Genomic DNA, 24365 nt, shown 5'->3' with positions numbered 1-24365 from the left:
GATCAACTTGATTCTTACTTGATTTTGTGATCCAAGCTCAACTTTGTACAGCTCAGCACACAAAGAAGTGCTATATTTGTAACATCCTAGTGAAATCTGGCAGCAATTCCACAGCAGTGCATATGGATAGCCACAATGTCATCTCTGCAAAGTCATTTTCACAAGAGAAGTTTCTCACACCTACAAGTGAACCACGCCATCAAAAAATCCCTTCCCTACAACCTAATCCAGGGAATGCCAGACAAGTAACAGCCCAGCAGGTCACACCATAGTTATTCTATTCCTGGAGTGGCTGTGGAAGAAAAAAATACCCTTTTATTAAAACTGATGTTTAATAATTCCGGAGGTCGCTCACGTAACACTATCTGCTATTATCCCTACAGCTGGTGGTTGGTTGGTGAGCACAGCGATGTGGGGCAGAGGGTTGGGGGTGTTTTGGGGGAACGAGGAGACACATTATGGGAAAATGGGAAGAAGGGCCTTAAACACGGGGCCAAAGTTTGCCTCCTTAAAATAGACAAAAAAAGTCAGGAGATGCTTTTTTATGGAACAATACATCTACTAAAAGGGCAGTTACGGTCATTCTCAGTGGTCTAGAAAACAGGAAGCTTTATGTGAGATAAATGAATTACACCACCAAATGCATGGGAACATCCATTTTGGATTTGGACCTTGTATGTGCAACTGGTGTGAAACCACCAACAGGACTCAGCACTGACATCCGTGGTTTGTGGGCAGCTCTTCCATTACACGGGCAGGATACAGACTCACTGTAGCCAGAGAACTACTGAGAGCATCTAGCTGGAAGAATCATCTTCCTGCATCGCACACAGTGCATCTACATTAAAAATTAATGAAAGTACAGCCATCAATAAAGATGGGCTAAAATGAATGCTACATGCAAGAGGTTTCTATGCACCTGAGGAAGACAGTCACTTTCAGAATTCAAAGCAGAGTATCATACATAATCACTTTGTTAGTGTAAAATCCCAAGTCAGTGCACCATCAGATGCCTCCAATTCATGCAAATTATGCAAGCTTTGCAGCGCACTGCCTGCAGAAATTCACCAAAACAGAAACCCCCTAAGCGTTTAACTTGAATTTTGTTAAAGTTCATTTAATCCGCCTTCTTAAAGCACATTTACAAAAGCAGAAATGATCAATAATTCCACCATTAAATTGCATTACTTTGTAAAAGTAATACGTTAAGTAAATGAATGATAATCCTTGAAATCTCCGCACAGCAGGACAACAGCTTTAATAGCAAGTCTGTGCTGAAAGGAAAGCCAGCAATTCAGACTACTCAGCCCATCTACAAGGCAACCTTAAAAAATAAAACAATTTCATACTGGAAGCAAGAGGAGTAATGTTAAAAGACACTAGCGTAACAATTTATAGCTATCACAATTCTTTTTGACAACATAAATTCCCAGTTTCAACAGTCGGAGTAGGTGAAGCTCTGAGCACAAAGAGCTCATTGATTCAAGACAGTTTAATTCTGAAAAATCGATCATCGTGCATTTCCTCCAACACTTTATTTGTAGCATCCTCCTATGGAATTTATTATTATTGCTTTCTGCTGAAATAAAAAGGGTGATTCCATCATTATCAACCCTCCTAAATCATGATTTAACATTTCGTGCCTGACTTCCTTACAGAGAGGGATATCTTGGCTTCTTATGAAGAACGTTATTAAGTATTTCTCAGCTATGTTAATAGTTGGTGGCTATTATTTTAAGAATTGCTTTCTTTGAACAGATTTCCCTTGCCCCACCTATGTCACATCGAGCTCTTGGAATTACCTCTAAGGGGAAGGTCACTTTCAGCTTATAAAGTATCTGTGGGCAAAAGCCAGAAGCTATGAACATGAATTTTTCATTATATTAATTGTCCTAGTTTGACTATGGAACACGACTCTTCAACAGATAGAGAATTTTAATTGTGTGTGAAATATTCAGTCTTCACAAGCCCCCTTCCTAACCTTTGTTATACTGGAGGGAGCTTCTGCCAGCAAACACTGCCTCTTAGCTAATGTTCAACTTTCTTTGTAATTCATTTTCTTGACCTTTTATTTTGACATTTTCACCCCATATATTAATTTCTGCCTGCACTGACTACTGCAGCATTATAATCATTTAGATATAAACCTTTCATCACTACTTTTGACTTTGTTAGAAAATGCTGTATATCAAATAACAGCAAATTTCCCATTAATCAGCTGGCCTTTCAGAGCAACAGGCTGCAGCAAGGAGGGGACTGCCCCAGAGCCCCATACCTCAGGCCTGGAGAGCACAGCAGGGAGCCAAGGAGCAGGATGGCCTTTCCCAGGCCAATACTGGCACGGGAGGATGTGCCCCCAGCCTTGCTCTCGCCCAGCTCTGGGGCAGCCTCAGGTAAGGCCAAAGCACGAGGAGGCTGGAAACAAAGCATGGAGCCAAATTCCTCTGTGATGTGTGGTACTGGGGAGGGAGGCTCCCTTGTTCTGTTTATGTGATGCCTGGGATGAGCTTGAAACGTGTGCACCATGCAGGTTTCATTGTATTTTTTATCTACAGCATACCTGCACACAATTTATTACAAATAAGTAAGAGATGGTGACGTACTGAAGAAGTCCCATTCAAAACATGGTTTTCTCACCTGATTTCCATGTTCAATACAAGGAACAGAAGCCACACAAGGTGTTGTTCAGGTGACCACCTCCAACAAGTCGGTGCCCACTGGCTGTGACACCTCCCACCCAAAGCCATCCCAGCTGCCCACCTGAGGCCTGCCACAGCAAGGTGCCACAAAGCCGAGAGGGTTTTGCATCCCCACGTGGGTCACACTGCCCCAGAATGGGGGGCATGCCTCCCTGCAAGGAGAGTCTTTCTGCGTATGACAAGCACTGGGTTCAGTAGCTGCCCTCTACATCTCTCCTCTTTGGAAGAGACAAAAGCCAACAAACTGACCAGGTGACCACAATGTCCCACATGCACCAACGTGGATTGCAACCCTTGGCAGCTCTGCTGGCTGCTCTTCCCACAGCACAGCAGCTTCTAAAGTAGCATCTTAAAAGGGACAGGCAGGTGTTGGGATGACAAACCATTGCAATCAAGGGAGATTTAATTTTTCAAAATGCCAGTCTATGGGGATTTAGCTAATTTCCTTCCAGTTCTGTTCCACAAAATACCATAAAAAGTATTTAAACGTTTCCACAGCAGCCGCCTTCAGAAGTTCTCTTGGATGTGATTGCTCTAAATGCAATTCCAGCCTATTGGGGTTTTCATCTTTTAGCTGTGCTGGAATAATTGAAGGAACTTCACAGCTGTCACAAATTTTTGATACCTGGACAGAAGAAATTTTCAAATAATGTGAGCAAGAAGCACAGATGTTCTTGCATTGTTCTTCCAGCCTCCCTTCTTCCAGGGCTCCTAGTTCTGTTATTTACCATGGAGACTGGTGAAAAACTAATCAAAATATGTGGGTGAATTGAAGTAACCTTGTCAATAATTCTGAGAAGCGGGTGTGTGTGCAGTGGAGCAGGAGACACAGAAAAACACAGCAAAGCCATTTCAAACATCATAAAATGTGAGTTGCAGTCGCACTGTGAAACTATATGTCAGAGGAAAACACCCACAATTCTATTACCCATCCTTTTCTTTTACAAGCTAATAAAGATGTAACCTGATTGTTTGCAGGCAGGCGCCGCCGAGTATTCCTCACGTGGAGATCCAAGCTATCATCTAGCATCATAAGCATTAAACAGGCTGCAATTCAGGAGCGATGTTTGCTGTGCAGGATAAAGTGGCACAAGAGAGAAAAAGAAAGGCCCAATACCTCATTATGTACAAGTGCCATATTTCTGACATCTGCTGCAGTAAGAAGTATGGTGGGACATTACAGAGATGTTTGTGTGCTCTCCAGGTCCCATAAGGCACTTTATGTTTCTCCTCCTTCCTCTCACCCAGGTCCTGCCTTGAGACCTGGCTGACGCTCATCCTTAAACAAAACTTCCTCAGCTCCAAACTTCACAAGCACGTGTGCAATTCCAGATACTAATAGAGCTTTTCCCATTAATTTAGCCACAGTTTCATCCTAATGTTTGCAAAATAAACATAACAGAACTAGGAACACAAACACTACTAAGTAGGCATCGTCTGTGCCAAAGATAATCCTCTCACTGATAGGACTGTGAGGCCTTTATCCCACATATTCGGTTTTGAAGACCACCAAGATAATGTTTGGGTATATCATGAGCTCAGCTGACACTTTATTGGACTCAAGAATTCCAACTGTGATCTTTACTCCTACCTTGCTAGAAGCTCACAACCAATGCCCCACTACCTCCTAAATACCATTTCAAATCTGTGTGCAGCTTATTTCAAAGCTGGATTCCAGCTCACTGCAGAGTAATGTTATTGTGAAACTTCTGGTAATGGGAAAAGAGTGAGCAACAGAATGGTTATTTATTAGAGCACATTGTAGGAAAGAACTTTGTGCCCATAAAAGCACAGCCGGGCCCCACAGCTCTGTCCAGACACCAGCACTGCTATTTAATTGCTGGAGGATATTCAGAACCCTGGAACTTGAGTCAGTAAATGAAACAAGGGGAGCTTCTCTCCTCTTTAACTGTTAGAAAGAATTTTCAGGAAAAAAAAAAACCTGAAAGCCAGCTATATGAATATTTTCAGTACAGCCACCGCAGGTCGTTCCACAGCAATCTTACATCCTTTGGAAACATCGTGCTCCTCTATGGCATGGAAATTCTTGACACATCCCTGGATGCAAAGTGGCCCAACATGCCTCCTGCCTGCCCCCACTCTACTCTGAGTCCCTTTGGAGCCTTGCCCACCAAAACATGTCCACACAACAAGACACTGATGGCTGTAAGAGGAAGAGGACACCATGGCATTTCCCACGAGTGCCCTCCTCCTCACCTGGGAAAAAGAACCAGCATGGAGACCTTATCTGAGGAAAGACTCTGCTTGTCTGACCTGAATCAAGAGGAGAGGGACTCTGACACCCAGTATACTATAGTAGGAGAAGCACAGTATTTCCTCAAGTACTGTTGCAGGGAAAAAGAATGGTTTAGGTTTCCTTTACATTCCTGTATTTTCAATTGCTTGGATTTCTTTGAGTGTAACCTCAACATCAGACTTCCCATTTTTGTTACAGTTATTCCTAAATTAGAAGTATTTCCCCCACTATTGTTTTAGGTTACTCCTGATAGTAATTTCAATACATATAGTTATTTTTGTCAACATGCTATTACCATTCAAAAAGTACTCTGATTCATTTGCACCAGAGTTGGGAGTAACAGAAGTCAGTTAAATTAGTGTTAGGGAAGAACAAGCTTAAACTTATCTAACTGTAACTCAGAAAGATGCTGTCTGCATGGCTAACGAGACATAATTCTGCTTTTAAATAGTATCCTGTGCTGTGCCAACCTCAAACGTTAACTAAAAGCTGGCTCAGTAATAGCATGAGCATTTTGTTTTGTTTAGTGAGTGGCCTACAGTTCAGTGAGTAACAGAGATTGTATTTTGCACAGAGGGTAATGAGCCCTGAGAGAGGTATGCACACAGTCATCTCCATAAAGCAAAACTGTCTGCACTAAAGTTTGTTAATCTCTTCTATGAGACCTTTCCATTAAAACACGTTTCATAAAGCCACAGGTTCGTTCTGCCAAACCCATGCAGCGAGGCCGACTCGTCAGCAGGCAGAGCTCTGGAAGACCTCAGTCTGTTTAACGACCGCATTAACAGAACCTGCATTTACCCAAAGGCCAACAGCAAATTGTTCTTTGTGTGGTTTCCCAAGAAAGCTACCTGAATGGGAAACCATACATACAGATATCTGTGCCCATGCACAAACCTTTCTTTATTTTGCCTGGGGATAAATTCAGTCTGTGTGAATCCCATTCTTCTGTGATCCAGACTCATATATTAGTTCGAAAGAGGACTCCAAAGCAACCGACCTCTATATTTGTCATAACATCCAATAAGATCCTGAAACTGCCTTTACAGTAGGAGGTAACTTAATTCAGTCTCTGAAATTTATAAGGAATAAACAAGACAGAAGAGAAGGCTAAAGTCATTTATTACAAATACACAAAAGAAATATCACTACAACTCCTAGATACGATAGATTGTTTTTCTACAGGACTGAGGGTCAGTGGATTTCAATGACTGTGGAAAAAGGGAGCATGTTAAGTCTGAAGCTGAAAATCCACTGCAGAGAATGTCTAGACAGCAAGCCTTAAATCTCACTCCTAAATCAGCCAAGCTGCAGCTCCGCTGTCCCTGCCATGCCGTCATACCGTGTGCGAGACCAGGCTCAGACGAGAAGTCCCCAAACACCACCATGAAGATTAAACTTGAGCACCTGGGGCAGTGCCCTGGGGACAGGCTGTCTGGCAGGTGATCCCACTTCGGGCAGGGATGCTGCACACACCAGCAGTGTCTCTTTCATTTTTTAAAGGTGTCAGTAACATTCTGACAGAGCTTTCAGGTGGATTTAACAAGCACATCTGCAGCAGCAGCAGCGAAAGAAAAAGCAGCAGCCAACCTTTATGCTTTCAAACAACAGATCTCCAAACACAAGAACAGCTTGTTCCATTACAAAACAGTACAGCAAAGGAGAGCGAGGCACAGGGCTGGGAGCGGTCTGAACCGAGAGCACACTGCCCAGCTCTGTGCCACATCCCCACCTCTGCATGTATGTAGAATCACAGAATCATTAAGGCTGGAAAAGACCTAAGATCCCCAGTTCCAACTCCAGCCCACCCCCTCATGTCCCTCAGTGCCACATCTCCATGCTTCTCAAACATCTCCAGGGACGGTGACCCCACCACCTCCCTGGGCAGCAGTGCCTCTGCATCACTGCTCTTTTGGAGAAGAAACTGTTCCAAATATCCAACCTGAACCTTCCTTGGCCCTCCAATGTTTGTTCTCCAAATATTCCCACTAGCTATTCTCCATTTTTAATAACAGCAGCTCCTCCAGCTCTTATTAATTTCAAGTATGCTCTGAAACCATTAACTCAACATCATCAAAAGTTTAGGGTCTGTTTTTCTCCACAGAAAAGAAAGTAGAACTCCCTTTACCAATTTTTAATTGCACTGGCTCCACAGATTCAAAGACTTGGATAGAAAGCTGTGCTGTATTTCTATACACCAGAGGGTAAAATCTGTTCACTGTGCCACTTTGGGTGATGCTTTCCTCAAACAATCCATCAGGCCTCGTTCACTGTGAAGAATGCAGTGCAGGGAAGGAGTGATAAACGCCGTTAATGCCCAGCCTGAGAACACGCAGGGAGGAGATGACAGTACCAGTAATTTTGCAGGAATGCTACCTCCTAGTCATGGCTCTCGATCATTAAACACAGATAGTGTGTTATGCTGCATTACGCTTCGATGCGCTTTTGTTTAATCCATGAAAAAATAAATTTAGCAGATAAAAAGACACACAGCAAGTTGTTTTACCTCCCTTTCCTCCCCCAAAGCATATCCTTTTTTTTTTTTCCTGGATAAAGACAGAAAGAAATCATCCCATTATGACTGCGCTGTACCCTTTGCCAGCCCTTAGTTTGACTACCTCTGATTTCAGAAAATATCTCAGAGCTAATAAACAATTAAACCACAGAGGAAAGCCACCTGGAAGATGTACAGCAGAAGGAATTAAAGAGAGGCAGGGTTGGGGTTTGTTTTTTTTTTTCTGGCCAAGCAAGAAAATGCAAAAACATTTTGAGCAGTCCAGCGGCTGTAGGAGTCATGATACACACATCTTAGGAATGTGGTAGCAGTTGTATATGTGAACATCAGTAATTTCATACAGTTGTTCCAATGAGGAAAATAATATATAAAAGCTAATTTAAAGAAGAATAAATGGAAAGAGAGAAACTCAGGGTGCAGAAATCGAAATGTCAGAGAGCATCACGAGCAGAGGGTAGTATGGGAATAACAGAACCAGAGCAAATCTGCTGGAGATGTTGAGAGCTGAGAGAAGATCAAAGTGATAAGAAGCAGGAACAGAAATAACCTTTAATTCTGTGCCTATGAGAGGATGTGAAAAGAATGCTGCACCAAAGGCCAGCCAAGGTAACGTGGACAGGGGTCTCGTCATGCACTGGGAGCCATGTTTATGTCAACGCAAACCTGTCCTACTTTATGGAGTGCTCTGCTAAAAGCACAGCACAGAAAATCTGTGAAACAAAGCTGGAAGATCTGCTTGTAGCTTTAGCACTTTTCTAACTCTTCAGACATATTCACCACTGTGAATGTATGTTCTCACTCTCCTTGCAGACGTGGAGGCAGGCCAGGGCCACGATCCACAAGTCTATTTATGGCATTACTTTTAATTGGCTGACACAACAGAGGAACAAAAGACCAAGTCCTGCTTTGCACACAGCACCCTGCTTTTCCTCCTTCTCCAGGTGAGACACTCGGAAGCAGTTCCTCACCAGACTCCAAATACCAGGACTGTCAGAGCCCTGGCTGGCCACTGCTCCCATCCTTAGAAAATAAGCAATTAGTAGATTGCCTTATAACTGGAAATCTTCTAATTGTTGCTTTACTACTGAGCAGGTACAAACCTTCCCAGATCTCCACCAGCATCTTTGAAAACACCTGTTTCTACCCTGCTTCACATTGAATATTAGGAAACATTTCTTCTCAGAAAGTGGTGATGCAGTGGCACAGAATGCCCAAGGAGGTGGGGAGTCACCATCCCTGGAGGTGTTTGAGAACTGTGGAGATGTGGCACTGAGGGACGTGGTTACGGGCATGGTGAGGTGGGCTGGGGTTGGACATGGGGATCTTAGGTCTTTTCCAATCTTAATGATTTCATGATTCTATACCTCATCCCCATCCCACAGTGCTAGAGAATGCGGTTGAGGAATTTGTAGCTTGGCCCTGACCTAGAAATCCCAGAAAAGCTCATCTCTATTAGAGTTACAAACCCTGTTTTGCAAAACTTGAGATCCTTCAGAAAACTTGGCTAAAACCTAGAGAATAGCTGAGCTTTGAGCAGTATCCGAAATGAACCACAGGAAAAAAATAAGGCTCATTCATCACTAATTAAGGGCTTAACTGACATTACCAATGCTTAGCATATGTTCTTCCCTATTAGCTTCCAAGAAAAACAACAGGCCCACAAGATTATTTTGAGCATGAGTTGAAATAAGGTGAACCATACCTTACGCCAATAAAGTTTTCCAGAAGGAACAAACATTTTGTTTACTCTGAAGTCAGCTCTAAGACACAAGACGTTTACCCAGCTTCAGCACACAGAGCCACTGAGCAGCCATGTTGCCAGCAAGCTGAACTCAACTTTATTCCTACTTCTGTACTTTAGAAATCTCAATCTGCTCAAATAAAGCTGATCTGCAAGAAAAGATATTCTAGTAGCATCAAACCATTAAAAAAGCACACTTTCCTGAAGTTGCAGGCTTTTTCCACAAGATAATTTTAGAGTACTCCACTGGCAATGAACGGGGCTGAAATCCCACATACCTGCACAATATTTTCTCTAATGCACAGAGATGCACTATATACTTATATTTCTGATGGGAACTACACCAACCCCTGTCACAGACCTCAACAAGCCTAAAATGGTGCTTTGCGGAACACAGAATTTGCTGCACCAAGGAAAAAACTAATCCTAAAGTGGATTTCTTGCCATATTACGGTCTATAACCACACAGGGCTCACTAACTTCCTTATCTGCAGGCACATATGGAGTCCCACAGAACTTGCTGTGATGCTTTTATATATAAAGGTTTATACGGCCAGAGGTTTGGATGCGATTATTCACAAATAAGTAAAATTTCTAAACACTTAGGCATTATGGAAAATGTCAGATGCAGTTCATCTCATTTACACATAAGTTTTTATCATCATCATTCCATCAATAATAACAAACAATGCTATTGTTCGTTGAACAGGAAAAAAATCACTTCTATTTTAAAATGGAACAAATGAAACACACAGTTAATAAAATGGGGTGTTTATTAATTAAGTTTTAAAAATCAGTGTGGTTCGTAGTGACACCAGCAGAAAACTCCATTGATTCCACTGGGAAAGAGGTCAGGCTTCAAGTACGTGCCAAAAAAAAGTAAGGTTTTCTACAAATGTAGAATATTTATACCATTGAAAGGCCGAAAGGTGTCAGGTGCCAACTGTCACCAGACACCATGTAGGAGGGGTGGTCTCCTGGCTGGTTGGGATCACCCAATGTCAGTGCAAGGGAAGGGCTCAGCCCAGATTTGGTACCTGTGCATGGACTGAAAGCAAGCAAAAATCTTGCCACTGTCTTCAGGGATCAAAAATGTTATCGTTCAAAGTGTCACCATTTATTTTGCAATGTCCTGCTACATAATGGTTTAACAGCCTTACTGCCTGAATGCTGTTAGGACTCCCCACCAGCACCATGTTATCTTTTGCTAGAAGCCCAGCATCTTTGGGATAAGCAAATAATTTGTACCAGGCAGATTTTCATGCACCATGAAAAGGTCAGACACATCCGAGACTATTTTTAGCGTGTATTTACTGCTCATTCCAGCCTGATTTATGCCTCCTTTTAAATTAGGGAGTTATGAATAGCATAAAGTTACAGTACTATAAAATTCATTTAGGAAACATCTAAATGGAAAACCTAATGATCTGTCAGTGACCCAAGAAAGATTTAAGTGTGATTAGTAACTGAAACAAAAACTCACCCTCTCATGATGAAGGACAGTTGGTTTAATCATTATGATGCTATAATTTACTCTTAAACCAATTATATTTATAGCCTTGCTAGTGTCTTATGCCATGTCTGGGAAAATAGTTTTATCTCTTAGAATGCAAGCAGAGCCTCAGCAGATGGGATCTTTGCAGACAATCGCTGCATCCTGGTGCCCAACTGAAATGCTGCAGGAAGCCTGGCTTCTGCCAAAAGCATTGCTCAGCAGTTTTCAAAATTGAGGCCTTTACGAAAGGATGAAATATTGTAGTTTAGCAGTTACCTTCAAACATCCAGGCCACCTGTTTGTGGTCAGTGGGAAAATAAACAGGATGCTTGTTCTCAGATCTTCAAGCCAGCCAAACTGGCTGTGCAGTACCATTTACCCTCTACAGTGTGCCAAAGTGGACTGTTTGGTGTAAGAGATGCTCCGTGTTGAAGCTGTTCCTGTGGAGAAAGGTTGTGTGCTAAGAACCGCCGAAAGGGACTCAGTCACAAGAACATCCCAAGACATCTCACCTTTGGGAGAGCACCAGGCGCATTGTGAAGTTGCTTTGCTTGAATTCTGATCTAAAGAGGCATTCAGCATTATTTCAGGGGTTGAAGGTGGAAGTACAGGGTAAGAAGTTTGTTAAATGAAGCACCTGGATATTCTGTAGCAGCAGATGAAATAGAAAACACAGAATCAGTATATACACTGATAAAGCCTTGAAATACTGAAATGAAATCTTGTTCACGTAACTCATAAATCATGGTTGTCTAGCCCAGTGTGGGCAGCCCAAGCAAGATACGGGAGCACCGTCCTCTCAGCTCTCCCACAGAGCACAAAAGGAACACTGGCTGTCATTCTGGAAGCCATGCATGCAGCTTGGCTCGTGTCCCATATACAGGAGATATGAGATGGTAAGGTGAAAGTGGTGTATGCTGCCAAAAAATCCTGCAGCTCCTCAATGCCTGAAAGTTTCCATTCCCATCGAACACATTCTAAAGAGATTCTAATGCAGAACAGGGGAAAAAAAGTAATCTCATTTGTACTCATAGTGAGCAGGGTGGGAAAAGACTAGAAGAGTTCAAATTTTGTCCTTGAACGGCAGCTACCACAGTAAGAACTTCGCAGCCACAAATGGCTGTAATGAGGGGAGCTAAAGTAGTCATTTATCTCTTCTGGTAGTCCATTTGTGCATTCACCTCTCTCTGAAAAGGCTCACTTTATTCTGTGCATGTGTCCGGGGAAGGCCTTTCATCCATCCAATGCCAATAACCTAAAATTCTGCCACTGGAGACTTTACCTGTCTCTCAGACACTATAATTGCTTTCTTGGTATCACTAATGAGCTGAAACTCTAACCTACATTCAAGCTGTCAAAACTTGAAGCATACTAATGCTTATGAAAACCAACACCTCTCTTTTCTCTGCATATAACATACACTATTTTCACTAATTAAACTGTAGATAAATAAGAGGCATTTCAACTGCCTTTTCACTTCTTAGACTCATGTTACTTTCCTTGATGAAAATATGTTTTACTTGAAAAAACTAGACAACTTCAGGAAGAAGACCATGAAAACAGATGGACTAGTTTATACAACGGAATACAGATTAGACCCTTATTAAAAATAGCATTTCTAGCAATGAACCAAAAAATGTTTAATACCAAAATTTGTTTTCACACATCCATAGAAAGTGTAACTATATTGCCTTCCCCAACTTCCACACATAACCATCAGTCAAACAGCTTCTCTGAAATTAAAGTAAAATAATTAAGCTGAACGCTACCTGCTCATTTGGAGCCCTACATGGATATACATTATTGTCTCACTGAGTTCATGCACACAGGGAAAGAGATGGGGACACAGCAATCATGCCCTCCATTTTCCAAACTGATGGTCCAATGGCCTCAGAAATAACTTCTGCTTAGGAGGCTGCAGTGCAGGTAGTGAGAAAAATAAAGGCAATGAAATGAGTTTCTTGCAAAATGAAAGAGAAGGTAAGGGCTTAGCTGGCTCCTGCCATTTGTCAACTGGCTGTTTCACCAGGAGGCATGCAGGAGAACAGAGCTGTAAAATTAATTGGACAGCATGGCAGGTGAGCTATGCTTTGAGCAGGTCTTTAAAAGCAACCTGGTGCAGGTTAAGGAGCCTCTTCACTTTCATTCATCTTCAACTAATGGTTGCACATTGCATTACTAGATACACAGAAAGACTCTCAGCAGTCAGCATTTTAATAGCTCTTTACAGGTAAATATGACAGGCATTTAGAAAGCCACCTTCTTGGCTATGTAAGTTTTAATAATTCAGCAATATTAGCTGCGTGGAATAAGAGCAGCTTTTATTTTTTTTAACTCAGAAAATGAGGTGGGGTGGTTTGTTACTATTCCTTTCTGAAGGAAAGTAATTTCTGCTCAAATTCTCTTTTCAGTAATGAACAGTCCTTCTCAGCAGCTCCAGCCCTCAGCCCTGCACAAACCTCAAGCATCCACACCAATGGAAAACCCTTTGAATATATCTGTACCCACAGATTTGCTGCACAATCCACATTTAGGGAGCATTCGCTCAGCATCCCCAGTAGGAATATCAAATCAGTCGCATACAGTTTGTGAAACGTTAGGTTTTATAAACTGCTTTCCATCCCGGAATCCATCACACAAGGTCTGTCCTAGAAAAATACTATGTAAATATAGTAGAATTTCCTGAGGCGCTGCTGCTGTTACTCTTACAACGCGCCGTGCAGCTCGCTCACCTTCCCCTGCAGACAGCTCAAACTAGGTCACTATCCATGGCAGTGAGTCACCATCTAACTATAGCATCTGATGCAGCGAGCTGTTTAGGAATCTGCTCACCTTACAACCCTATAAATAGAGAAGAAAGCATCTCCAGACAGTGATTCAGAAAAAGACACCAACGTAAATGCTCTGCGTCCTTCCCCAGCAGAAATTCCCTGTGCCTGATGACTGCACGGGAGACACGGTGTGGGTGGCTGTGTCATCACTGGGTGCTTTCATCTTACAGTAATACCAGAACCTGGTGTTCACCTCCACTTAAAGCTCTGGCAGCAACAGGAAGGGAAGGGCTATTTTGCTGTGAAACCGAACTCATAGAGCTGTGCTTCACTCAGGCCAGGCCCACTGCTGGCCGCCAGCACACAGCTCTGTGCAGAACGGGCTCCTGCAGCTGCCCCTGCACAGGACAAGTTCCTCACAGACCCCCTCACTCACTCAATGCCCTCGTTTTCTCTAGGAACAAAGGACAAGCTCTATTTGTCGTCTCAGAGCTCCAATACCTAAAGATTGCCCAGTTTTTATAAGCAACAAAACAGGATGCAAAAGGGAATAAATGGGAACAGATGATCTCTGTCCAGCCCATGTTTGCTTTCACTGGATAGATGTTAGTACTTTGCAATTGTTTTTATTCACAAGTGTGACCAAGGGCCAATTTTGACAGTCCTCGATCAACTAAGCCTTCCAGCAATGTCAACAGAGGTTTTATCCAATAAAACACTGCAGAATTTGGCTAGAGAGAACAAGAAAGAAAAATCTGCACGATGCGAGGCCACGTTCTGATGCAACGCCTTAACTCGCATCTTTGGTTGCAGTGCGTTGTATGCTGAAAGCACAACCTGCCCCTTTCAGCAAGCCAAGACATTTCAAAATGTTTTCAAAAGCAGGATATCAAGTGAGATTCAGATATCCCTGCTTTTCGACTGGATCTGGATTCCTGCTTCTAGTAGTTCTGTAATCTGAACTACACCAAATTTCCACAGCCACTGCTGCAAAAGCACTGCTTAGGCCATGGCACGCAGTCACTGCCTGAACGGCACATCACCAGGCCTCGCTCTGCCCAGCACAGCACACACTACTTATTTTTTCACTCCATTCCCACCACACTACTCAAAATAGAGGCCACAGAGAGAAAGTGCTGACTCACAGCACATACTAGATTCTGTTAAAATCATGACAACGTTATAGAAACTGGTATACTTCAAAGTCTCAGAAGACAAATATATAAATACCTGCCATAGTCTAGCACTGCATCAGTGGTCGCCAATGAAACATCTAGAAACTTCTCAGAGCAAAGAAAAACCTCAATAACTAAATATTTTTCTGCTTAGTCTCTTGATAAAACCCTAAAAAAATTACATTTCTTGAAATAAGAGAAAAATCAAAGAACCTTAGGCTAGCATTTATTACATACATACCACTTATCTATAACACAGAGATAGACGAACTAAGCCTTTGCCAGCAGTCTGATGCTAAAGAATTCCAATGATTTCCCTAAGCTTTGGATGAACTCCCATTGGAAGCACTTCAGGAATCAATCACCGCTCAGTTATCCATCGGAAAATGCTTTGGATTGTATCAAGTCCAGCAGGTAACAGCAATAAGCACAAGCAGTAAGCACAGGCTGTCCTTCAGCTCTCTCAGACAGAACCCCACCTTTAAATAGCATTTCTGAAGCAGACAAGTGTCAAAGGTTGTCTCAGCTGTGAAGGCTGCTTACTGGGAAATGCCATAATTAATGTCTGCACAACCTTAACCCCACTCCCCCATGCACACGCATTATCATATAGACTTTAATGAGAGGCTCAATGCCACTTTTTTCATGATGAAATCCCTGACCATGCAAACTGCAAGCATGTGCAGAGATGAATCAGAAGAACATAGTGAATAATTTTCTATGGAAGTTCCTTTAGTACATGTTGCAGAAGATTAAAAGTGTGTTCAGAAGTGTCGGGGGAAGAAATGTTTGGGGATATGGAGAACTCCCTTCTATCACAGACACCACAAAAAAAGACATGGCTTTGCAGGTACTGCTAAATACGTGCTCTTCATTTAGTAGCCATCTGGCTTGAAACATCAGCCTTTGATTTTCAAAAGCCTCAAACACTTCTATCTGCAAATTGGCATTACAGGAGATGTGCTCTGAATGTTTAAATCACTGGAAAAAAAAAAAAAAAAGAGGTGCCTCCAGAGGTCCAGACAGAATAGAAGGAAGTTTTAAGCTCTAATCACTGGTTACTCAGTTCCCTCCTCTGTTAAAGGTAGAAAAAACATTCTCTTCTTGCAGAGGGCTATGAAAATAAATGCATTAATGGCTGGAGATTTTAGTGTCAGGGAAACACTCCAGTGGAAACGCAGCCACAGGAGCAGGGATCAGGAACAAAGGCACGTAGGGACACCCCAGACAGCAAAAAGCAAACAAAACACCAAGCAGATGCTCCGTTGGAGGGGTTGTTTACTGAATTCATTGAGTAAGAATTGAATATTATTGACATGGTTTCCTGTTGAGCAGCCCAATTGAAATTTCCTCTGTAACTTGGGCCTGGCAGACACCTGACACAAAGAACCACAGCCCAAAGCAGTAAAGCTTGGGGAAATTTTAGCAAAATAAAAACAGTTTAATCAGAGGAAACATCATGTAAACTCAAGGGTAGGTGATACTACCCACTCCGCTTCCAATTCAGCCATCTCCAGAGATGAACTGCCAGCTCCAAGCTGCCCACACGGAGATTCATTGAGAAGGCAGAAGGAAAGCGCTGTGTTGTTTTGTTCAGTGCAAAGTGTGAAATTTATCATATGCCTTTTTTTTTTTTTTTTTTTTGATTTTCCTTTCTCCCTTACTTCAGACTGACAAGAGCAATTTAAAATTTCACACTCAGCCTCAAACATGGAGCATGAAATCCTGATTACTGATCTCTCCAGGATTACATGGAGGGCAGATGTCCAAGTCAGCACCTCTGAGACTGTTCCGGCCAGAATGGCTGCCTTGGGGCAGGAACTTCTTGGTGCACATGGTTAACAGGGACAAAATGCAGACGTAGAACTGTTTAACAACATTCTTATTTCTATTTTTCTTATTGATAATTATTATTTATAAAGTCAACTCAGATGAATCAACTTGAGGCCAGAGACACTAAACAAATGGACAGCTGGTTCTCAACGTCAGTGCAATAGAGCCAACTTATTGAGTAGTCCAAGAAGAACAGAAGGTACTTACATCAAAACATATCAAACTCAATAGATGATTAGTACTGAGCACCAAGATTTTTACTGGGCCATTTTTGGAAACAAGAAGGGATTTATTACTCAACATCATTTTTCAATATTCCCTGTCATCAGAAGCATATTGCTGTTTTCTCTTTCTGGAGACCCCGCTAATCTATTCTGGGAGTGGCTGAGGATAGCAGAATTATTGTTGAGATGCAGACCTGGATCTTTTGGACACAATGACCCCACGCCAACCTCAAGAACATTTGGCATTATTAATGACAAACCACAGAAAGAAACAAATAGACAGAATTTTGGCAACGTGATGTACTCAGCATCCACAATTCCTTCATTACTGCCTGCCCTTACTCCCTTAGGCCCAAGAGTGAGCATCATCTCCTTGCCTTCTGTTTGCTTCCAGGCTTTGTTGGGCAGTTCCCCAGTTCTTGGGCAGCCCTGTGCCTTGTCAAGAGCCACCACCACTTCAGTACCAAAGAGCAGCACATAAGGGAAAAGCTTAGCAAAATTCATGAGACATGGCTTTCCCATTCTAAAAACAATGTATACCAGTCTACCAAATGGGAGCCTCTGGGAAAACTGAAGTTTGCAGGAGCCAAAATTTTACTCAGTTTTGATCATCTGAAATTCTGTAATATGTTGGGTAGAAGCACAGCAACATTTTCAATCACCAATTTTGGACTTTCAAGTTATTTAAGCAAAACACAGATTTCCAAAGCATTTGGGTGAACCACACTCATGCTTTGAACCTCATGTACACTCAATCTCATCCCCATTGCCAAACTGCTGCAACACTACAGTGCTGGATGAGGGAGAACACGTGTGGATGTTAGCAAGTGTCACTCACTTCTGGATTTTTCATTACCTTAAGCAGCAGCGTTACATTTTTATTGAGTTCAATTCCCACCAGTTCTTGCTGACATTCATGATTTAACTGGCAAGGACTGTGGGGAACTGCTGAGCAATCCGTTTAAAGAAATAGGTTGGATATATTAGCTAGGAATTTTCTGGCACCCATTTCTATGTTTTGGTTAGTACGTACCGCAGCACAGACATTCAATGATCTATTTTCCTCTTTGCAGAGAACAACATTCTCCCTGTTTTTGGAGCGCAGCTAGCACATGTTAAATAAAGAGGTGGGACAAGAGTCAGCTCTCATTGTGCTGGTAGACATTTAGCATGATCTCAAGGAAACCAACAGCTTTGGAGAGTTTTGGACCATCACCAACGCAGTGGAGAGAAGTTAGTGACCCGGGAACTCTTAAATATCCTCAGTATGACACAGAACTTGGAATTCAACACTCGCATTATTGAAGTTTTATTTGCGATGACTTTTGACTGTATTTGAAACGTTTTTTAATTCAAAATCAGGATGTGATGTCACTCCAAAGACAAACAGACAACACTTCTGCAAAAGTGTCCTTTAACTAAAAGGAAGAACTACACCAAACCTAAGGACGGCACCTTGGGATTACCTGTGTAATCTATATTTGAATATTACTTTGTTCCAACAGTCTAATAAAACATAAAAACCCTTGCTCAGACAGGATTTTTTAATCACAGAGTTATTTGGGAATATGAATGTATGAATAAGAGTCATTCCTCCTTGCAAACACCACCAAACCACAGAACATGAACTCTGCTCAAGGACACACATTTACTCAGCTGATCACTATGTTGCTAAGCTGCCTACCCATTTGTTTTGTTTTTCTTTTTTTGAGGGTGGGGAAATATTGTTTGTTCACTTCAAGCCATGCTTCTGGTGCCTTGCCCCAGATCACTTACCTTCTGGATGATGGTTATTGGTACAGGCAATAGCGTGGGTATGGGGATAAAGAAGCCTTCTCCTAAACAGATTTTGTCTTCCCATAGAACTAAGTTACACAACCACACAAGTGAGGTTGCATCATTTTAACTGCAGGAGGTTACATTAGTACGATTTTTGTATTTACATAAAGATGAAGACGAAGGAAAAAATAATCATCCATGGGAACAAAAAAGTACATCTTGATTGAAGGATGGCTAAGACAATCTGATAACAGCGTATGTGTCTAGAAAACATTGGCACATGGAAGAGAAGGAATTTTTTTAAAAGAAGAAAGTGGAGGAGGGCTACAAAGGATAGATTGTGAAAAATTATTAAACCTAGACCCAAGAAAACATTTTTAAACAGTGAGATCATTTAGGCTACAATGTAGGCTCCGAGTGCAAACTGCTGAATTTCTTTCTCTGGAATTTTTATGTAAGTCTGACCAACGTAAAATGGGAACTGGTGGTATGTGGGGTACACTCAAGGACATGAGAGATTATTTCCATAGTAGATAAATGATACTAAGCACTAACCAATGACCTCAGAGATCTGAGGATTTGGCTTCTGAACTGTAAGAGACAATAAACATTTCACATTCTAACCACGTTTTTAAGGTTTTGCTTACAGAAATCATAGTTCAGACAGTACGCAGAGCAATACAGGGCACAGAGTAAAGAGGAATCATTTGTAACCATCACAAAGCATGCCTCCACAGGGAATCTGGGTTTCTCTTGGTTACACAGGAATTATTAAGTACACTTCCTGCCTATTCAGTCAAAAGGATTGAATTTGCAGAATGGAAAGAAATAGGCTCTCAAGATGAGTAAAATTTAAGAATACCAGCCATCATGAAACAGGTTGGAAACACAAAGTCGAAACTGGACTTGTTTTGATTCAGTGAACCAACATCTTAAAGCTAGGAACAAGTACAGCCAAAACCAACTCATGGCAAGGAAAATGCCTTCACCCAAACCGTCTGAAGGCTCCTCCACGCTCACAGAGAGCAAGGTCAGTATGTCTGTCTGCCTGATCAGGAACTCAGCACCTTCACAACAAAGCATTTGCACCCAGCTTTCAACATCATATTTTCAATAGTTTGTTGCTGTTTTTTTTTTTTTTTTTTTTCCCCTTCAGTTAACTATAGATCATTTTGTTTGGAAAATTCAAACTACCTTTCACTCCTGTTTTGATAAGAATAGTTAGAAAGCCAGAATAGGCTATGATTTCAGCCAAAATGTATTGTACTTTTCCAGATGAAAAGATAAATAAAAATAAAAGCAGAAGCAGCCAAGAAAATATACTTTTGTGGGTGGTCTCCTGCAAAACTAGCAAAAAATAAAAACACTCTCCTTTCCAGTTACATGTCTATATTCAGTCATGTTTGCATAACTTTTGAATTTGGAAAGGATCTTTCATATTTCAGTAGAAGACAGTTCTACTAAGGAAAAACTCCTTACCCAGTAGAAACTTCCATTTGTATTCTTCATTTTTAGTTTAGAACAAAGATTTATTTTGTTCAAAACACAATCCAAAAAACACTGAAACTTGACTCTTATCAAACACAATCCTAACAAAGCTCTTGAGAACAGTACATCCTTGAGTCCACGGTTTTGGCAGTTCTTGTTCATTCAGGCTTCCTCCTGCTTCTGTTCTTTATCTTCCAGTTTCATCCAGGTGCAATTTGATAATACTGGCTGTTTGTTTTGCATTTCTAGATGGCCAGAGGTCTCAACATCCCACTGGTGTTTTGGACCGCTCCTTATTGGAAGAGCACTGGTCATAAGGTAGCCAGTTCGATAAGCAGAATAAATACACAGCAGCTGCCATGTACTGGAACAACTGAGTCTGCAGATGCCATGCACATACCCAATAAATTTGAGATATCCTTCAGTGCTGTCTCACACGTGCAGAGCATGCCATAGGCTTTCCTGAGCACATTCAGTAAGAAGATGTTGGGTTTGCAGTAAGGGCAGGTGAGTGCTGCAATACAAAGAGCTCACACACCTTGCACATAATGGCCCACACAGCTTGGACACTGCAGAATCCCTCCAGTCTAATCACAAAGAGAGCCTTGTTTGGAAAATTCCAGATAGAATGACTCCCACAGCTAGATTTGTCCAAGTTCCATTAAAATGCATAAAAAACCCAGATGATACTGAAAATCTTCATGAAACTTGATCATTTTGCCATAAAGATATGGACCTCTTACAAGATACAGCTAAATCAGCAAAGAACAACACTTCAGATTGGAAGGCAGATTGGAAGAATCGAGTTTTTTGACACTGCTTAATTAAGCTATGCTGCTTTTCACACCAGGACTGCCAGCAGAAGGCAAAACATATTGCGCGCATGCAGTTCTCTCTACAAGCAGACACTAAATGGCACTCCTTCCTTGCTGCCTCTCTCTGCTTCCTGCATCCCAACTCTGCCCATCGACCTCCCCAACAGGAAATCAGTGTGCTGAGCCCTGAAGCTACTTTTCCTCAGCTCAGAGGCAGGTTGGGCTCCATCGCCACCCAGCCCATAGGAGCCAATGGAGCACAACAGCCCCAAGGACAGGGCACCACGCATCCCTGTACTAAGCAGAAAAGTTCTCTCTTGGCAAAGGCTTTGTGGAGCATCTCGCAATGAAAGTACCTGCAGCAGTCATGTGTCTTGCTTCTGCTCTGCCAAGGAAAAGCAGATCCCAGCGTGTGTTTGCATGGTGTTTCCAGCCCAGCTCAGGACTTCCAAAGGGAGTAAATTCACCCTGGGCCCTTGGCCAGATTTCAGAAACATCCTGTTAATCCCTTTGTGGTTTTAAAAAATAAAAAGTGAAATGAAATTAAGGCTCCTCGTGACTTTGTTATTAAGCAACACTGAGGGGGAGAAGCAAGAGAGGATAGTGGCTATGGGCATATAGGGATCGACCTGGGAGCTCCCAAGTATGCAAGTGCCTTTTTGGTTCTACTCTCAGGATCCATGAAACCTCCTGAGATTCTATCCATAGAGACTGAAAACACTGCTGTCCCCTGGGCATTTCCAGAACTTGAAGCTTGCTTTGAAGAATTTGAACATTTTACCTTCATTGTAAAGGAAGCGAGAAAGGTATTTACACGTGGCAATGATTCCTGAAAGAACAGGGAGAAAGATCAATGCTTTGGGCACTGCCATGCAAGTAAGCATGTTTCTTTTCAGCAATAAGAGAACTCTCAGGTTCTTTTGCTTGGGTTTACTGTACATTCTAGAGTTGGTGGAACAAGGATTGCCTTTTGTTTTTTTGTTTCAAGGCAAATTGGCCCATGGATGTGAACTATTCAGACCTGTTAACAAAATATTAACATTCTCATAGCAATTTTGCTGTAAAATGATTATACACTGGAAGAAAAATGAGAGCAGCAAAGCACAGCCACTTGGTACACAGTGATCACAAGATTGAGGAGTTATGACTGGTTGAATGAGAACTGTGGATGAGAGACCTCAAAGATTCTGGCAGAGATCAAGTCCCCAAGATATCCCTTGGAGATGTAAATCCAAGTCTTGGTTGTTAAAAAGAGATCAGCTGGATGAAGCACAGAAGATGAACTGGAAGAATGGTAACAAAAGAGCTGAAAAGTAAGAACTTTGGACAACTTTAAGTTACACTACAGAAGTCAAAGTAGTTTTTGGCAATTAAGGAAACATACAGCATACAACTATTGAAATCAGTTGAGTGGTTTTTCAGAGAAGTGAAGCAGAGGGATGAGATGAAAGTATTGCTACTTGAACACACAGCAGTGATTTTTGGAAAGCACTGTGGGAAAAGAAGGCACTGTGTATGTCCTGCAAATTGGATTAAAACAAAATATGAACATAATAATGAGATCAAGGACAGTGAAGTTCATCTCTCAAAATAGGGCTAGAGAAGGAAAACTTAGAAAATAATTCAATTAGAAAGCATCAGGAAGGAATGGAGGCATGATTAAAAGAAAAGAAACAACTCATGGTGTCAACACTGCAAGGCAGAACAAGGCTGCATGCTAAGCATGTGACATGAAGGCATATGACAGCCACAAGCCATGAGCTATGTGATGAAAGCACGTGTTGTGACTGTAAGGTCTGCAGAACAGCATATGAAAGCACACGTGTATAGAATAGAGTGGTAAAACTAAGGAAAGCAACTGTGTTTACCAATGGGCTCCAATAATTTTTTTTGTAAGCTATGAATGCGTCTGCCTCCCAGCAGACATAAAAGGGTCTCCAGAAGAACTGCATGCAGTGGTTTCACTGGGAATGCACACAGCCAGGCCCTCTGATGCTCAATTATCAGAGCAACTTCAGGTTATATAGCAGTTCTCTTGTGTGCAAATGAATTTCAAAGTCAAACTTCACGGGTACAGACTGAAGCAGACAAAGGCATTTTGCAATTCCTCGATGTTTAGTCACCGTGTTTCCCGTTGCACTGGGTCAGCTCTCACTGAACTCACTGCGAAACTCACCATTAAATATATTAGTACGAATGGGCTCAAGTGCATGGTTCAGCTGAATGCTACACACTGAGCAACTAATAATTTTTTAGTACAAAGGCAGCTCCCAGAAAATACATTGATAAAAGGTCTGGGAGAGTTAGCTATAAAATAACAAGCATTGTTTACAGTGTGTTTGATAGAGACACTAATTTATTTGGTGGGAATACAGTTCCACCTCACACTGCAAAGTGTCGAGTTCCCCTTTAAAAACTTATTAAAAAATAAGGAAGAAATGTGGCCTTTTAGCTCAGGATTCTTCCTCCCAGAGAATCTTGGAAGTGTCCAACCATCTCCTTCAGAGACAATCAGGCTTTCCAGTCATCTGACTTGAGACCTGTGAGGATGGTAAATCCTACCAACACAATCAATCTTATCCACTGCAAATCTTCAAGGTTCAGACGCACTGGTTTTCTCTCGAGGAACTCTGCCCTTTGCCAGTCCTTTCCAGCAGGATTTCAGCAGCACCAAATACCATCTATTCCTCTTCAGGCAGTCTGATAAGAGGGTCCCAGAACAGCATTAATTAGTTACTATGGACCAAATGAAAGGCTCTGTGGGTTCAGTCAATACACCCTTCCACGCATACCATCACTACTACCACCTCTTGAAATCCACTTAAGGAAAGAGAAATAGGAGTTGCTACGTTTTTACAACCATCCTATCTGTATCACACAGCCACAAACAAAAAAAGCCAAAGTTAATCCTTACAGGCTTATAAAATCCCCTTGAATTTCAGCACAGACTTTATCCTGTGTTTTCTCATCTGTATTTTGTTGCTGTGCTGTCATCCTTAAGTTTTGCAGTAGACTGATAGATTTCAGCAGCGTTCCAAAAATATTCTGCTTCAGCAATTTGTGACCTGCAGGTCAACATCTGAAATGCTACAATGGGTTGCCATGGAAATGTCAATACGATCAGTCTCTCTGCACACGTGTAATTGTGATATCCAAGAAAGATACCTGGAAATCTAGAAATTATTCACCTTCCAGTGTCTGAAGAAAAAAAAAAAACAAATAGATTTACCCCTTCTGTTGTACTTTACACTGGAGTGACCCAGGGCTGCCTGGGTCATTCACTACCCGAGAGCCTTCGGGCTGCCCTTTTCTAACCATCTCTGAGCGTAACAAGTCTCCAGATATTATGCTTAAAGAAAAACAAAACACTTCAGCTTACAAGAAGAATATGAAGTTTAAATAAATGATTTTCAGCCTGCTCTTTATCGCACCTCCTCAGCAAGAATTGGGAAATGGCTAGGTGAACTGGCAGGAAGAATGGCCAGCCAGTCTGTGAGCACAGATTCAAACCCAGATTTAACCTATGGCCTTCAGCAATGAGGCATTTTAAACTCACATCCCTGAAAGAACAAT

The 24365-nt window shown here is 41.9% G+C and overlaps 1 protein-coding gene and 1 long non-coding RNA gene across 4 annotated transcripts in view; both read right to left on the bottom strand.

Moving 5' to 3' along the window:
* Nucleotides 1-24365, bottom strand: part of ADAMTS2 (ADAM metallopeptidase with thrombospondin type 1 motif 2) — a 224652-nt gene that overhangs the window by 70368 nt on the left and 129919 nt on the right. The gene's annotated exons all lie outside the window — the stretch shown is intronic.
* LOC149915915 (uncharacterized) overlaps nucleotides 1-24365 on the bottom strand; it is a 39353-nt gene that overhangs the window by 4202 nt on the left and 10786 nt on the right. The window contains exon 2 of the long non-coding RNA XR_016471488.1: nucleotides 10984-11353. This is a non-coding gene — a long non-coding RNA (uncharacterized LOC149915915). The remainder of the gene's footprint in view (nucleotides 1-10983; nucleotides 11354-24365) is intronic.

The sequence above is a fragment of the Phasianus colchicus genome, chromosome 15 (genome assembly GCF_987193195.1).
Source record: "Phasianus colchicus chromosome 15, bPhaCol1.hap1.1, whole genome shotgun sequence".
Lineage (NCBI taxonomy): Eukaryota > Metazoa > Chordata > Aves > Galliformes > Phasianidae > Phasianus > Phasianus colchicus.
This window is presented reverse-complemented; position numbering and strand designations above follow the sequence as displayed.